At 35.8% G+C, this 18,859-nt stretch overlaps 1 pseudogene; it reads right to left on the reverse strand.

Annotated features, from left to right (window-relative positions):
- Positions 1-387: 387 nt before the first annotated feature.
- LOC138165503 (mitochondrial import inner membrane translocase subunit Tim23 pseudogene) lies at positions 388-1,549 on the reverse strand (annotated as a pseudogene).
- Positions 1,550-18,859: the final 17,310 nt, after the last annotated feature.

An 18,859-nucleotide genomic window follows, 5' to 3' on the forward strand; every position in this document is an offset into this window, starting at 1 on the left:
TTTCAAGAAATTATCAAGCAAAATTGCCCTGATATTCTAGAGCCAGAGGGGAAAATAGAAATTGAAAGAATTCACTGATCACCTCTTGAAAAATATCCCAAAAAGAAAACTACTAGGAATATTATAGCCAAATTCCAGAGTTCCCAGGACAAAGAGAAAATACAGCAAGCAGTCAGGAAGAAATAATTTTAGTGTTGTGGAAACACAATCAGGATAACACAAGACCTAGCAGCTTATATGTTAAAGGATCGAAGGGCTTGGAATATGATGTTCTGGAGGTCAAAGGAGCTAAGACTAAAACCAAGAATCACTTTCCCATCAAAACTATATAATGCCACAGGAGAATATATGATCATTCAATGAAATAGTGGATTTTCAAGCATTCTTTTTTTTCCTGGTTCTAGGAACACTCTTTATTGGGAATAAAGCAGTGTATTATAGTTCACATTAAATCATTAAATGAATTAACCTTGTGGGTATGATGTTGACAATTACATGACCTGAATCTGGGAACAAGTTCAGGATAGTGGAGAGTGGACATGCAGCAGAAAGTTCTCAAAGGAGAAAATGATGATTGTGCTACTCACTTAATGAGGCATCAGATGCTTTTGGCTCCAACACTACGGGTTGGAAGAAGTGTCAGTTCTGGTAAAGTGTGCCAATGATCTTCATGACAATACAAAAGATCCTGTTATTTTTTTCTTACTAACTGTAGGTACATGAGAATATTACCCCAAATTGATTTTACAAATCAACCTGGAGAACTTTTGATGTGTCCTCTATCCATTCAGTTCTCAGTATAAGCTCTAAAGTGACTGTTGTGTCATGGAACCTTTCATGTGTTCCCAGTTGGTATACAATGCATACAGGCTAGTAAGGGTTAGTCCTGTCAGACCACCTCTTGCTACTCCACGAAGACCACCTGTACATTTATACAGCATTCCCGTCATGGTTCCAGCTGCTACTGTGTTGATGTCATCTTCTGCACCTCATGCTTTTTCTATGACAACACCAAATGCAGTATAGAGCAAAGCCAGAGAGCCCAGAGTATTAGCCCATAATGCTCCTTGCCTGGTTACCATATTCAAAATCTGTACATTTCTTGGCTTGGACCAGGCCATCTTTCGTGTTTCTTTCAACCCCACTCTCAAACCATTCCCAGCTCCAAATGCAGCTCCTGTTATACAGCATCGTCCAATGGTAAAAAATGCCAATTCAAACCTGCCCCTTGTTTTATTGGCACCAGTGGGAAAAATAAACTCATCTGTGTCCTGTATAAGATATCTGGGATCCACATTTAAATACTGAGAGAGAGGACTCATACCAGTAAGGGGCACTCCGGCCAGATCAGCGTTCGAGTAGCTCATCCCGGCGCCTCTCCAGCCAAAAAAACCCGCCAGGACTCCCGTGCTCCTGTTGGTGTTGCATCCGCTGCCCTCCATGGACCCGCTCCTTCCTTTCCGTCCACTGCCCGAGGTCTCCGCTTCAGGCTAGGGCCCCTCCAGTGGCCATTAGTCCTCGTCCCCATGCCTTGACCGTTATGCCTTCACGCCTCCCTGGCTGCTACTGAAGGTGCTGCCGGTGCCGCCACTGCCGCCTCCTTTACGCCTTCAAGCATTCTTGATGAAAAAACCTGAGCAGAACAGAAAATTTAATTTTCAAATGAAAGAAGGAATAGAAGCATGAGAAGGTAAACAGGAAAAAGAAATCATAAAGAACTTATTAAAGTTGAACTATTTACATTTCTACATGCAGAAACAATAATTGTAACTCATAAGAATTTTCTATGTATGAGAATAGCTGAAGGGATTATAGATGTGTATATGTGTGTACATACATATATATGTATGTATAGGAGGATGTATGTGTATATAAATATAAATGTGAGCATGGGCATTTGTATGTTCATGTATATATAGACAGAGGACACCGGATTAGTTGAATATGAAGGGATGCTATCTAAAAATAAAATTAAGAGGCAAGAAAGGAATTTATTGGGAGAAGAAGAAAGGGAATGATAGACAAGAGTAAATTATTTCATATAAAGCAGGGAAGAGAAAACTGTTACAATGGAGGGGAAGAGCAGGAAGGTGAAAGGGAATGGAACAACCTGATTCTCATCGAATTTGTCCTAAGGAGGGAATGAAAGACACATTCAATTTGGTATCTTATGCTACAGGATATAGGGGGGAAGGGGATAAAAGGATAGATGACAGAAGGGAGGGCAGGTTTGGTGAGAAGCAAATGTTAGAAGCAAATAATTTTTTTTAATTTTATTTTTTTTTAAGCAATCAGGGTTAAGTAACTTGCTCAAAAGAGATAAGGTAAGAAACTATATCCTGCTAAAAGTCACCATCGAAAATAAAGCCATAGCATAACTAAACATTTATGCACCAAGCTGTACAGCTTCCAAATTACTGGAAGAGAAGTTAAGGGAATGAGAGGAAGAAATAGAGAGCAAAACTATACTAGTCAAGGACCTCAATCTTCCCCTCTCTGAACTTGATAAATCTAACCTAAAATAAAAAAAAAAAGAAGTTAAGCAGGTAAATAGAATCTTAGAGAATATAGATATGGTAGACCTCTGGAGAAAATTGAATGGGTATAAAAAGGAATATAACTTCTTCTCAGCAGTACATGGCATGTGCACAAAATTTGACCATGTACTAGGGCATAAAAAGTTCACAGTTCAGTGCAGAAAGGCAGATATATTAAATCAAGCATTCTCAGGTCATGATGCAATAAAAATTATGTGTAATAAAAGGCTATGGAAGGATGGCATAAAAACTAATTGGAAATTAAATAACTTAATCTTAAAGAAAGAGTGTGTCAAACAAGAAATTATAGAAACAATCAGTAACTTTATTCAAGAGAATGACAATAATGAGAGAACACAATAAAACTTGTAAGATGCAGCAGAAGCAATTCCTAGGTGAAGTTTTATATCCCTGAATGCATACATAAATAAAAAAGAGAAAATGGAGGTCAATAAATTGAGCATGAATTTGAAAAAACTAGGAAAAGAACAAATTGGAAATCCCCAACTAAGTACTAAATGAGAAATAATAAAAAAAAAAACAAAGGAGCATTTAATAAAATTGAATTTAAGAAAACTGTTGAATTAATAAATAAGTCTAAGAGCTCATTTTATGGAAAAAATAATAAAATTGATAGACCTGTATTCAATATGATGATAAAAAAGAAAGAAGAAAACAATTTATGAGTATCAAAAATGAAAAGGGTAAATCTACCTCCAATGAAGAGGAAATTAAAAAAAATAAAATGATTAAAAATAATAAGGAATTATTTTGCCAAATTGTATGCACTTAAATGTGACAATCTTAGTGAAATAGATGAATATTTACCAAAATATAAATTTCCCTGATTAACTGAAGAGAAAGTAAACTATTTAAATAACCCAATCTCAGAAAAAGAAATTGAACAAGCCATCAATGAACTGCCTAGGAAAAAATCTCCAGGGCCAGAAAGATTTACTTGTGAATTCTACTAAACAATAAAAGGACAATCAATTCCAATACTTTACAAACTATTTGGGAAAATTGGAGAAGTAGGAGTCCTAACAAATTCTTTTTATGACACAAATATGGTACTGATACCTAAATCAGGAAGAGACAAACAAGAGAAAGAAAATTATAAACCAATTCCCCTCATGAATATAGATGCAAAAATTTTAAAGAAAATATTAGCAAATAGACTACAGCAACTTATCATGAGAATAATACACTTTGATCAGGTAGGATTTATTCCAGGAATGCATAGGTGGTTCAATATTAGTAAAACTATCAGTATAATTGATCACATCTACAACAGAACTATCAGAAATCGTATGATTATCTCAATAGATGCAGAAAAGGCTTTTTATAAAATACAACACCAATTCCTATTAAAAACCCTAGAAAGTATAGGAATAAATGAAGTCTTCCTTAAAATAATAAGTAGCATGTATCTAAAACCATCAACAAGTATGATATATAATGGGGATAAGCTAGACGCATTTCCAATAGGATCAGGGGTGAAACAAGGATGTCCACTATCACCTCTCTTATTCAATCTGTTACTAAAAATATTAGTGGTAGCAATGAGAGAAGAAAACGAAATTGAAGGAATCTAATTAGGCAAAGAAGAGACTAAGCTATCACCCTTTGCAAGTGATATGATGACATACTTAGAGAATAAAGTAAAAAAAAAAAACAACTTGGAATAATAAATAAATGTGACAAAGTTTCAGGATATCAAATAAACCCACATAAGTCCTCAGCATTCCTATATATCTCTGATTAAATCCAACAGCAAGAGATAGAAAGAGAAATTTCATTTAAAGTTACTCTAGGCATTATACAATATTTGGGAATATACCTGCCAAAACAAACCCAGGACCTATATGAACGCAATTACAAAACACTTTTCACACAAATAAAGTCAGATCTAACTAAATGGAGAAAAAAAAAAACTTAAGTTGCTCGTGGCTGTGTTGAGCTAATAAAATACAAATGATATTTTTACCTAAATTAAATTACATATTTGGTGCCATACCAATCAATCTACCAAAAAAATTACTTTATAAAGCTAGAAAAAATAGTAGCAAAATTCATTTGGAAGAAAATAAGGTCCAGAATATCAAAGGAATTAATGAAAAGAAATGCTAGGGATGGTGGTGTAGCCATACTGCATTTTAATCTGTATTATAAAGCATCAGTCATCAAAACTACTTGGTACTGGCTGAGGAACAGAGTAATGGATCAATGTAATATGTTGGATATACAAGACTCAGCAGCCAATGCCTAGAGTAATCTACTGTTTGATAAACCCGAAGACCCCAGTTTTGGGGATAAGAACCCACTATTTGACCAAAAAAAAAAATGCTGGGAAAACTGGAAAATAGTATGGCAGAAAATTGGCACAGACGAATATCTAACACTGTATATGAAAATCACGAAAAAATGGCTACACAATCTAGGTATAAAGGCTGATACTGAAAGCAATCTGGGAGAGCAAGTGATAGTGTACCTGTCAGATCTATGGAGAGTGGAAAATTATATGAGGAAACTAGAGTTAGAGCACATTATGAAATGCAAAATGGACAATTTTGATTACATAAAATTAAAAAGCTTCGATACAAGCAAAGCCAATGTAAACAAGATTAAGAGAGAAATGGAAAATTGGGAAAGAATTTTTACAACCATTGTCTCTGATAAAGGCCTCATTTCTAAAATATACAAAGAATTGAGTCAAATCTATAACAATGCAAGCCACACCCCAATTAATAAATGGTCAAAGGATATGAACAGCCAGTTCTCCCAAGATGAAATTAAAGATATCTATAAGTATATGAAAAAATGCTCTAAATCACTATTGATTATAGAAATGGAAATCAAAACAACTCTGAGGTACCACATCTCCTTGGCCAGATTGGGTAAAATAACAAAACAGAAAAATTATAAAAGCTGTATAGAATATAGAAAGATTGGAACACTAATGCACTGTTGTTGGAGTTGTGAACTGATGAAACCATTCTGAAGAGGAATCTGGAATTATGCCCAACGACTATAAATAAGTGCATACCCTTTGGCCCAGCAATACCACTTCTACAGTTATATCCCAAAGAGATCAGAGAAGTGGGAGGAGGACCCCTTATGCACAAAAATATTTATAGCCGCTCTTTTTGTGGGGGCAAAGAATTGGAAATTAAGGGGATGCCTATCAATTAGGGAATGGATGAACAAGTTGTGGAATATGAATGCAATGGAATACTACTGTGCTTTCAGAAATGAGGAGCAGATGGACTTCATAATAACCTGGAGATACTTATATAAACTGAACGGGAAGAGCAGAACTAGGAGAAATCTGTACACAAAATCACGGACACAACGTATGTGTGACTACTAACTTTGAGAGACTGGCCTCCTCTCAGCAATATAAGGTTATAAGACAAATCCATAAGACTCATGATGGAAAAAGATATCCACATCTAGAGAAAGAGCTGAGGAGTCTGCATATAGATTGAAGCAAACTACTTCCTCTGTTTCTTTTTCTTGCTTTGTTTCGTTTCCTTTTTCCCACTGATCATTCGGTTGGATATAATCCTTTACAACCTGACTAATGATTATTGTGAAGATATTTCTTGATTCTATATTTGATTGCATGCTGCCTTGGGGGGGGGGGAGAGGGGAAGGAAGGGGAAGGAAATTTGAAGCTCACGAGTTTATGGAACTGAATGTTGTAAACTAAAAGTAAATAAACAAATTAATTTAAAAAGAGCATTACACAAAGCTTGCCAAAAATTGAGGGACTCAAATTTGTAGCCAAGGCAGTAGCAGTTTAAATGTAACATTTAAGCTACTGTGTAAATTTGGGCATTCTGAATACTTGAATGTGTGCAGAGGCAGAGAAATGAACATTGTCCTTTGTCAGTACTGTAAACAATTGGAAATACAATTGTCCTGGAGAATAAAATCTATTTCAAATTGACACAATACTAATTAAAAAAAAAACACTCTTTTGGCACAATAAAAGTAAAAACTTTTAACCTTTCCCATTGAGCAATAAGAGAAGAGTCTTATATTAGCATTCAGAATGATACATTTCAGGGTGGCTAGGTGGTGCAGTGGGTAGAGCGTCGACCCCCCAGCCTCAGACAGTTAACACCCACACTAAAATACTAGCAGTGTAACCATGGGCAAGTTATTTAACCCCAATTGCCCTCAAAAAAAAAGAAAGAGAATGATACATTTTTCAGTTTCAAACAGTATATTATTAATGGATGTTTTAATAATGTATATTTCAATATAAAATGCATCCTACTCACACTCATAAAAATTAGTGATTAGATATCCTCAGAATTGTAAAAGTTTCTACTTTAAGGAGGTAATATTTCTATTCTACTATATTATGGAAATCCGTGTCATTTCTTAAGTTTATAATAAAAAAATAATTTTATTTATATACACACATGCATATATATGCACATATATACACATACATGTACACACATGTAGATGCACACACATATATAATGGAATCAGGAATTTCACCCTACTCTAACTCTTTCCTACATGGCTATATGTTATTCTTCCCACCAATCTCATTTATGTGATACGATACTCCCCCCCCTGACTTATTCCCTACTGTATCCTTTATCTTCATTTTAACCATTCTCTCAAACCTATAAAATAGACCAAAAATACTCCCAGTCCCAATGACTACCTTATCTAACTTCTTCTGTGACCCGTGAAGATACTAGATTTTGAAATGAAAATTGTTTCTTCTCTCTCTCTGTTACACTGGAGTTTTGCAATAATCATTAAGCCCTCCGTAATTGCTCAAATGTTTTTACTTTTCTAGGTGTCTCTTGAGCCTTATGTTTGCATTTCAAAAATTTTACCTACATATTCTTTTCATCAGTAATACTTTAAAATAATGTATTCTATTAAAAGTTTATTAGTCCATTCCTCCCTGCCCCTTTATTGAATTATACTTTATCTTTCAGATAAATCAAATTACTCTTGATTTTAAAAATATATTTTTGTCCTTTGGAGCCCTGTCTAATTCTGACTATGATCCATTGGAAAATGAATTCTTTATTTGTAGCTGTTTGTCATATTTTGTCTTTTACTTAGAAGCCCTTGATTTGGGGTGTGACATTGCTATGACTTTTCAGTTTGGAATTTCTTTTAGGATGTGATCAGTACATTCTTTCCATTTTGACTTAATACTCTGGAAACTCTTAGGTATATTACATTTCAATCCTAACTGAAGGAAGGAGATTAGAATGTGATGACATGCATAAAAATCACCCTAAATGAACATAATGCAAATCTATTCTATCTCTATCATTGGAGGGAACATCCACATCTAGTAGATCATAAAGGAGTAAAGAAATTGTAATATAAGCATAGTGGATCAATGAAGTTAGATCCTATAAATTTATAAATGATTCAATCAGAGTAATTTCTTAATTTATTCCACAATCATTCTTAGAAGATAGGTGAAAAGAGTTATTTAGATATGAGGATTATCAGTTTATCATTTATCAACAAAAGATTCAGTAGAGGAGAAGGCTTGATTAAAGTTTCTAACCATAAAGTTGAGTAGAAAGAAAAAGAGACGAGGCAAGCATTTATAAACTTGAGGATAGAAAAAATAATATTAAGGTTCATTATGATGGGAGTAAAAGAATTTTGGAGGAATAATGGAATAGGAAATGCTAAAGAACAAGTGATTTTTGACAAAGGAGGGATTTGAGAACTTAAAAGAAAAGTGTGGTATGAATAAAAAGTGCTAGATTTTGAGACAACCTAAGTTTGAAACCAAGCTTTGACGTGAAATAATTGTAAGAACTTAGGTAAGTCCCTGAACCTTTGTGTTTTGGAATCAACATTCATAAAATGAAATAATTTGACTAAATTATTTCTAATGTCCCTTCCAACTTGGTATACGCACCTACACAAAAATATACATACACACATGCATGTGTGTATGCATATATTATATGCATACACATATATGCATGTATATATAGAACACATGCATATGTGTATATTTACACATAAGTATATGTGTGCACATATGGTTCTATTTGTCTATCAACTTATCTGTTTAACTATATCTGTCAACAGATACATAGACAGATTGACAGACAGACAGACAGAGAGATAATCCTGTGATTCCAGAAATGAAGCTATTTTGAAGAATGATACAGTTTAAGGTATGACCATCAAGGCGCAAAGTTTAAGAAAAGACAATTCAAGGTAATGGAAAGGTCTTCAGAGTGGATACTGAAATTTTTCGAGGATGATAGTAATGGAAAGGTACAGAGAAAAAAAATAGGTTCCAAGATGATAGTTCAAAGAGTGAGCATATAACAAGGATGGTGGTAAGTCTGAATGCCATGGAAGGGAAAGGAGAGCGTTGAGTCATGGGAGCAAAAAAGAGAGGTATTAGACCCCACAATGAATTATCAGCATTTGAATGTGAAGGTAGCCATGTGGAGGTAAAGTGTGACAGACATGTGAAACACATGTATCAGTTAATTTGCGGAGGTAGAACAATCTTATGATAAACATTTATAGATAGAAGGAACCTTAAAGATGGTTAATCCAATCTCTTCATTTTAGAGATGAGGAAAATGAGACCAACTGAAGTTGTGACTTGCTTAAGACAACACTGGTAATAAATAACATAGCTGAGAATTAAGTACAGATTCTCTAACTTCTAATCCAGTACTCTTCACACGACACTGAGGAAGAAAGATGGCAAGTGAAAGCACATTTTTTAAACAATCTAAAGTTCTAAAGCTCACAATGGCAGACGCAGGCAGAAGATTTTGGGATAACTCTGTATATGCTGTATACATATGAGTGAGAAAAGAAGTGAAGAATCTATATCTAATCCACAACAAAAGCACTGGATTTTCGGGTAATGTGACGTGGTGATAGGATTAGCATGTGACATGATTAGCATGTTGGGAAAATAATTTTGGTGACTGTGTAGAAGATAAACTGGAGAGGAAAGATAAGTGAGGTGGGGGGATCAATTAGGAGCAATTGAAAAATTCCAGGTGAGAAATAATGAGGACCTGATCTAAAGTGGCAGCCTTGAAAATGAAGTGAAGCAGACATAATTCATTGTGTTACAGATAATATGAGAGATAAAGACTAACAGATTATTTCTTCCTTGATACCATTTTATGAATTAATTTATTTCTTTTTAGTTTTCAGAATTCACTTCCATTAGATTTTGAGTTACAAATTTTCTCTCCATTTTCCCCCTCTGTGCACCCCAAGACAGGAGGCAATTATATTAGATTCTACATATACATTCGTATTGAACCTATTTTCACATTGGTCACTTTGTGAAGAAGAGTTAGAAGCAGTAAGAGAAACCACAAGAAATAAGAAACAACCAAAAACAGAAAACAAAAAGGAGAGACAGTAAATAATATCCTTCAATCTGCTTTCAGACAACATAGCTCTTTTTCTGAACGTGTACATCATTTCCATCAAGAGGTCTTTAAACTTGTCTTGGATTCTTGTATTGCTGAGAAGAGATAAGTCTATCAAAGTTAATCTGAACACAATGTTCCTGTTCCTTTATAGAATGTTCTCCTGGTTTTTCTGATTTGATTCAATATCACTTCATTAAAGTCTTTTCAGATTTTTCTGATGTCTGCCTGCTCATAATTTCTTATAGTGAAATAGTGTACCATTGCATTCATGTATCAGAACTTGTTCAGCCATTACCAACCAATGTGCATTCCCTCAATTCCCAATTCTTCGCAACCACAAAATATTAATAAATATTTTTTGTACATGTAATAACTTTACCTATTTTATGATCTCTTTGGGATGCAGTTGTAAAAAGGTATATGCTGGCTCTGCATAGAATTATACTCCTCTGGGTATAGTTCCAAATTGCTCTCCAGAATGGTTGGATCAGTTCACAACTCCACCAAGTGTATTAGTGTCAGAGTTTGCCCACATCCTCTCCAACAGTTATCATTTTCCTGTTTATCATGTTAGCCAATCTGCTAGGTGTGATGTAGTATCTCAGTGATGTTTTGATTGACATTTCTCTAATTGATAGTGAGTGGAAGGATTTTTTTTTTGTATGAGGATAGATAACTTTAATTTCATTTCTCTGAAAATTGTCTATTTATACTCGACCATTTATCAGTTGGAGAATGACTTCTATTCTTTTAAATTTGACTCAGTTCTCTATATAGTTCAGAAATGAAGCCTTTATTAGAGATACTGGTTGTAAAAATTGTTTCGCAGTTTTCTGCTTCCCTCCTAATCTTGGTTGCTTTGGCTGTGATAAAATTTTTCAGTTTAATATTTACATATGTATTCATATGCCCATATACCCTCATATATAGACATATATACATATTCCCTTCAAATACTGAGAAAAGTTTCAAAAGTTACAATTATTGTTTTTTCCATGTAGGAATGTTAATAGTTCAAATTTGATAAATTCCTTATGATTTCTTTTCCCTATTTACCTTCTCATGCTTCTTTTGCTTCTTGTATCTGAATGTCAAATTTTCTGTTCAACTCGGGTTTTTTCAGCAAAAAAATGCTTGAAAGTCCTTTATTCCACTGAAATATAACCATATTTTCCCCTGAAACATGATACTCAGTTTTGCTGGGTAGGTGACTCTTGGTTTTAATCCTAACTCCTTTGACCTCCAGAATATCATATTCCAAGACCTTCAATCCCTCAGTGTAGAATATGCTAGATCCTGGGTTATCCTGATTGTGTTTCCACAATATTCAAATTGTTGCTTCCTGGCTGCTTGTAACATTCTCTCCTTAATCTGGGAATTCCGGAAGCTGGCTATCATATTCCTAGTAGTTTTCTTTTTGGGATCTTTTTCAGGAGGTCATCGGTGGTTTCTTTCAACCTCTATTTTGCCCTCTGGTACTAAAACATAAGGGCGGTTTTCTTTGAGAACTTCCTGGAGGATGACTTCTAGGTTCTTACTTTGATCATGGATTTCAGGTAGTCCAATAGTTTTTAAATTCTCTCTCCTGGATCTATTTTCCAGGTCAGTGGTTTTTCCCATGAGATATTTCACATTGCCTTCTATTCTTTCATTTGTTTGGATCTGTTAAACAGCATCTTGATTTCTCATAAAGTCAGTACCTTCCATTTGCTCCAGCCTAATTCTGAAGCAAAGAATCTCCTCATTGAGCTTTTGAGACTCTTTTTCCATCTGGCAAATTTGGCTTTTTAAGGCATTCTTCTCCTCGTTACCTTTTTGAGCCTCTTTTTCCATTTGAGTCAGTCTGTTTTTTAAAGTGTTATTTTCCTCAGTAAGGCTGTTGACTCTCATTTCATAATTTTCTTTCATTGTTCTGATTTCTCTTCCCAATTTTTCCTCCACTTCTCTTATCTGCTTCTTAAGGTCCTCTATGGCCTGTAACCATCTCGTGTTTTCCTTTGAAGCTTTTGGTGCAGGAGTTCTGACTTCACTGTCTTCTTCCTCTTCCATGCTTTGCTCCATTTTGTTCCCAAAATAGGAGTCTAATGTTGGAATCTTCTGTCTCTTTGTTTCCTTTGCCTGGTCATGTAGCCCCTCAGTCACTTGATGCTGTGGTTTTTTGCCACAGCAGGACTCTGCCACCAGACAGGGGAGCTTTCATCCCAAATGCTGGAGTTTTCTCAGGTGCTGGAGGTATTAGATGGGTGCCTTCTCTGAACCCTCCACATGCTCTGGCAAGCTGGACATACACCCCAGGACCTGCACCCTTGACTGCAATCCAGATTCAAGCAGGTTAAAGCAAGAGCGATTACCCCTCAGACTGGTGCTTGGTCCCCCTACACTTTGCAGGTTAGGAGCTGAAGCTGCCACACGGTGCTGGATGGCTGTGCCAGTGTCTCAGCAATTTCTCACCCCAGAGGCAAAAGTCATACACTCCCACTTACTGTTCCAAAGTGCAGACTGCACTGACCTCTCACTTTGTCCTTTGCATCTATGTGTTGATAATTCTGGAAACGGCCACAGCTGCTGCTGATCTGGGTTCCCTCTGGCCCACAGCTAGTCAGGTCTGGGGCTGGGCTGGGCTCCCAGAGCACTTCACTGGCTGATTGCTGCCAGCGTGCCGGGCTGTCCTCAGCGGGAAGTTAGCTTCTATGTGTTATTTTGGTGTTTCTGCAGCTCCAAAGTTTATTTAGAGTCCCCTTTTTACATGGATTGGGGAAGGTGGAAACCGGAGAAGCGGGGATGTCCTGCTTCTACTCCGCCATCTTGGCTCCTCCTGTAAAGGCCTCATTTCTAAAATACATAGAGCGTTGAATCAAATCTATAAGAACACAAGTCATTCCCCAATTGATAAATCGTCAAAGGATATGAACAGGCAGTTCTCAGAAGAAGAAATTAAAGATATCTATAAGCATATGAAAAAAATGCCCTAATTTGCTATTGATTAAAGAAATGAAAATCAAAGCAACTCTGAGGTACCACATCTCACCAGTCAGATTTGCTGAGGTGACTAACAGGAAAATGACAATTGCTGGAGAGGCTGTGGACAAATTGGAACACTAATGCATTTTTGGTGGAGTTGTGAACTGATTCAACTATTCTGGAGAGCAATTTGGAAATACGCTCAAAGCGCTATCAATAATTTCATACCCTTTGACCCACCAAAAACACTTCTTGGGTTGTATCCCAAAAAGATCATAGAAGTGGGAGGAAAACCCACATGTACAAAAATACTTTAGCAGCACTTTTTGTTGTGTCAAAGAATTGGAACTTAAGGGGATGCCCAACAATTACGGAATGGCTAAACAATCTGAAATATATTAATGTAATGGTATACTCTTGTGCTATAAGAAATAAGGAGAAGATTGACTTCATATTTACCTGGAGAGGTTTATATGAACTGATGCTGAGTGAGAAGAGCTGAACCAGGAGAAATTTGTACACATTTACAGACACATCATATGTATTGACCAACTTTGAATAGACTGGACTCTTGTCAGCAATGCGTGTTACAAGACAAAACTTGAAAAGACTCATGATGGAGAGAGATATTTTCATTTAGAGAAAGAACAGAGTTTGAATGCAGATTGAAGCAAACTAGTTACTCAATGTTTTTCTTGTTTGGTTTTGTTTCTTCCTTCCCATTGTTCATTCCACATGTTACAATCCTTCTTATAACCTGACTAATGTCTAATGTGAAAGTATTTGCAGATCTTATACTTGATTGCATGCTGCCACAGGTGGGAGGGAGGAGAGGGAGAGGGAGAAAATTTGAAACTCAAGGAATTGTGGAACTGAATCTTGTAAAGTAAAAGTAAACAAACAGATTAACAAAGACAAAAAAAGAAATAAAAAATCTTTAAGGGGAATCCCACAGTCACTTCATTCATCCCATTCTACTTTTATTCCCCCCTAATTATCAGTAAGTCTTTTTTTCTCCTTGATAACAAGTCTAAAATCTCTTGGTTTGAGCCCATAGGATCAAACAGATACCTATTCCCTTCTCCATTTGACAATCCTCTAGATACTTGAAGATAGATATCATGTCTCCTTGTCTTCAGGATTATTATATCTAGTTTCTTCAAATTATCTTCATGTAACTACTACATAAACATGCCTCACCCACCTTACAATTATGAAGGTGATTTTTGTAGCAGCCAGCCAAAAGACTTTATATTCTTCTTTTCTATGCAAAGAAGGTATAATAATTTCGGTTGTCGCATTAAAAGTGGGGGTTTTAAGAAAATAAATTTAAAGGAACGGCAGGGGATAATAGGTAGAAAGGGAATGGAAAGTAGTGTCAGTTGGACTGAATTGGCCTCTAATCTGTGTAGCTGAACAGAGATGGCCAGAGAGACGAGAGTCAGGAATGAAACTAAAGTTTAATTTCAAAATGAGGGAAATGATTTGCAAGCAAGAGCACATGTGCTGGGCCCCTTCCCCTATAGTGGGGGGTGGGTGGGAGGGTAGTGGGGAGATCCACTTCACTGGAGGCATATATCAATACTTACTCTCATGGCTACACAGTAAGGGGTTATAGCAACATTGTGACTAGTTTGATTCACAGTATGGTTTTGTGACCAGCACATGGATACAGCAGGTGCTTATCTGAGCCCAGAGAACACCTGCTGTTTGTCAAAGCAATACAGTAATTGTGATTTTGTTGGAAGCTGAGATTATCCAGAGGTTAAGCACAAGGGATTGCTGCTATGCCAAGCTCAAGGCACAGCTTGCCTGCTGGTCCTAAGCTCTGGAAAACAGGCTGTCTCCTAATATCTTAACATTTTGACCTTTTTGGTCAAAGAGAGGGGTTCTGGAAGATCCCCTACCCTTCTGGCCAATGAAGATGCTGCAAGAGGTCAGTAGGAGATGTTGCCCAAAGGTTAGTTCCTTGAGGAACTATTAGAAATGTATTATAGACATCTTTTTGGCCGTATGGGTCCAAACCAGAAGCAATGTATTTTATACAAATCAGGGAAACATGTCCCACATATTGCAGAACTCCCAATAGGGTAAAACTAGCCATTGTTTGCTTGTAGGAAGAAAAGATAGGGGGGCCAAGAATGAAGGGGGTTGGAATACTGACACACCCTTGAATCAGAGCCTTGATGGTTGGGCTCATAAAAAAGGGAAGAAGACAGTATAGTCAGGCCTTATCCAGAATCTTGGGACAGCCGTCTCATCTGGATGTCCGCTGTTGCTGGGTCCATATTAGATGAACCTTGAGGTCCAGCTTCTCAGCTACTCAGGGTTATATTGAAACAAGGCAATAATGTTAAGTTTTTTCTCACAATTTCCATAATTGCATAATTATATTGTCAGGTACAGATCAAACTACTTAAAGTACTAAAGATAGATTAGAGAAGGGAGATTTACATGTCACCAAGGTAACCAAGAAAATTTTAACATAACTAAAAATTAAGTCTCCTTGTATTCTAGTGAACCATTCTTAATATCCATTTAAGCAGCATATTTTGAATCCCAGATGTCTCATGTAGTTATCTGGTCTCTATTTATCTCTTTGTGAACAATAGGCTTATTCTCAAGACATCTCTAAAGGGGCTCTGCATTTCTGCTTCCAAATCTAGAGTTTCCTAGATAATTCTGATCATTTAAATTTGGTTCTACAATTTTGAAAATTCAGAAAATTTTAGTTCATATACTATTTGTTCTAATCTTAGCTAAATCCTGAACCTGATATAAGAATCTTTAAATTTTAAGAGTGGCCAACTATAAAATGAACTCTTCTGACTTTTAAAATTATCAGACAGATACTTTAATAATGGGAAAAATTTTAACTTTTTTTGCCATTGTCCTTACAATGTATATCTAAAATCCAATTGTGAGGACTTATTACCAAAAAAAGATACTCAAAGTCTGATTTTTCATGATTGGTAAATTTGAAAGTTGATCATATAATCCTGTTGCTTCCTCAAAATTTGCTATTCCAATCATTTAGAAAACTTTTGTATTACATCTCTGTCTTATTATTTTCTCTAATCATTTGCCCCTTAGTAGGAAAACCTCCCTTAGCTCTGTTTGACTTGAGACATGAGGCATATTTGACAGCCAATCAGGTAGTCACAGGCTCAGGATTAGCCAAGTGATAAATTTCCTTTACCAAAAAATAAATAAATAAATAACACAATGGGGAAGTAGAGTGAGGAGGATCTTACCTCGGCCATGCCATGATAATCCCCAAAACTTTTCCCAGGTACAGACATCCACCTTTATCACTTCCCAGAGTGCATCATATGCCATTTTCTTCAATTGGCTTCATGATAATTCACATAAATGCCAAAATAATAAAAAAAATTACAGCCCAAAGAATATTATCTTAAATAGTAATATTTCACTAATCATAACTTAGGACGAATTTTTTTCCTGATGTTTCCCTAACAGTTGATTAATCATTTACTTACAAATTTAAAATGACCATATGGGGCTTCAGACATATAGCAAATACCTGATAATTGACTCATCATTAATATAGTGAAACTTCATCTTTAAATACCTGATACGCTTTCATAACAGCCAAGAATTTCAAATGAAAATTTGCTACATATATATCATTTGCTTCATAGTAAAATGTCTCATTAAATATTTAACAGTTATCAAATATATATTTTATCACATCCTTTTAAAACCCCAATTCATGTATAACAGAATCCAGATTAAAAAATTGTTTTGTCTAACAGCATTTCTGTTACAATGGTCTCTCAAATTTTACCATATAAAAATTTAGAAATACAAAAATAGCATAAACAATATTATATATTTGAAACATGAAACAAAACTTTAGATGATATCCATTGTATTTCCATATTATCAAGTACAAAATCATTAATCTTGTTACCTTTGGCATTTTAAAATCACTTTTGAATTATCAGGTATGGAACAATTACACTCAATTAAATGAATACCAAAAATGTAGTGCTTAGCATATGCCAGTCATTGTGTTCAGCACTTTACAATCAATGTATCGTTTTGATCCTCACCACAACCCTGGGATATGAGTAACATTATTCCTTTTCTCCTTACAGATAAGGAAATGGGGACAAACAGAGATAAGATAACTTGCTTAAGATTACACAGCTAAAAAAATTTTAAAAAACATAATTCAAATTTTCCTACATTTTCCAGCATTTTAATACCTTTATTTGAGAATCTGATTTGAAATGAGAGGGGTTAACAGGGAGAGGGACATGGTCTCTGACCTGGGGAAGTTGTTATTAGTAAAATTTCAAGAGGAAAGAAAAAGACTCCCAAAGTACATGAGGTAAGCTCGTTTATTCTACAGTTCTTAGGAGAATTGGGTGTGCTTCCAGCACAACAATTTACATCAAAGGCAAAAGTGGGTGGTTTAAATCCCTAACCCAAAAGGCACAGGCTTTCCCTCATTTCCTCATTGGCTGAGTACTTGGAGTGTACAACTTCCCGGCACACTAACTTAATGTTTCCTCCTTGTCATGTTTCCTCCTCTATCTACATACATCCACAAAGATCACATGTGCATTAGAAGGAGTCTTTGGTCCTCCTAGAGAGGAGAAGGTAATACACATGAAGCAATTAAGCATGCATACTTAGCGTAACCTAGTTACTCTTTCTTAACCATAGACATAGCTGAGTTTGGTTTTCTGCTTATTCTAAGAATTCTTTCTGTAAAAAGAGGCTAGTTCTTTGAAAAGAAAACCCACATTCCTGTACCTGTGTGGAAACATTTATATATATAAATTATAGTAGATATTTAGTTTAAACACTATTTTCTCTTTTCATGGTCAGAAACACTAAGGAAGGGTTAACAAGAGAGGTGTAAAAAGTTGACTTAATTTTTTTTCTTCATTCTGGGATTGCATACAGACTAATTGCTTTACCTCATTACCCTAGAACAATGAAGCTAATAATTTTGACTTTCACTTTTAAAAATTATTTAAAATTAAATTCTTATTTTACCTTATAACAAATTCTGTAGAGTTGGTACCCCAAAACTTACTAAGATATTTCAGAAAGGAATGAGTTCCTGGAATTACTCCGAGGTCCCAGAAATGCTCCTCCTCAATCTCAAAATGATTAATATCCAAACTCCTTAATCTAAAAAGATATTTTCAGAAGTGCTACAAATTTTGATTATTTGACTTTTTTTGTAATTCCAACATAGCCAAAGTTGAAATAACAGGGGGAAAGTCGTCTTTGGGACTTTGTTTCTCTTTTTTACAACTTAATTTCCTGGAAGAAAAAGCAGGAACTTGTTTGAGCTCACTGTCCAACCACCTCCAATACCTGTGAAAAATGACTCAAATAATTTTAGAGCTACAGAACCAACAAAGTGACAGAGGGAAAGAAGTCCCTGCTGAAGGCTGTAGCAGCAAGCACCCCAGCATCCCCAGGGTGTCCACCAACACAGGTTCTTAGATCTGCCTTGATAAAGGAAAGCAACTCAAAATGGGTTAACAAGCTTGCTTTAATCAGTCAAATATGTACCATTTACCTAGTTCAGGGGAAAAAGGTCAGCACCCCGAACTTCAGATATACAGACAGAATTATCAAGACAGAGAAACAGATCAAGGAGACAGTTTCCAAACTGTCCAACCATTACATCCATACCAAATCAACATCTGGGATTTTTTTAAGCTGGGGGACTCTCAACAACGGCTTCCCAGAGTTTCATCTGATCAAATCACAAACACTTCTCAAAGTGAGCCTCAAAACAAAGCTACACATCAGGGCTTATATAGCCTTCTCCTGGCTCAGAGAATGTAACAACCTTTTGGACCCACTGCCCAATCAAGAAGTATCTACTGAAAAACAAGCTTCCCACCCCAGGCTCCAGGTGCACTTTAGCCTAGGGGCAGGAAA

Source organism: Petaurus breviceps, unplaced genomic scaffold (genome assembly GCF_028583685.1).
Source record: "Petaurus breviceps papuanus isolate PSGF00001 unplaced genomic scaffold, PetGlider_PUasm1.0 213, whole genome shotgun sequence".
Lineage (NCBI taxonomy): Eukaryota > Metazoa > Chordata > Mammalia > Diprotodontia > Petauridae > Petaurus > Petaurus breviceps.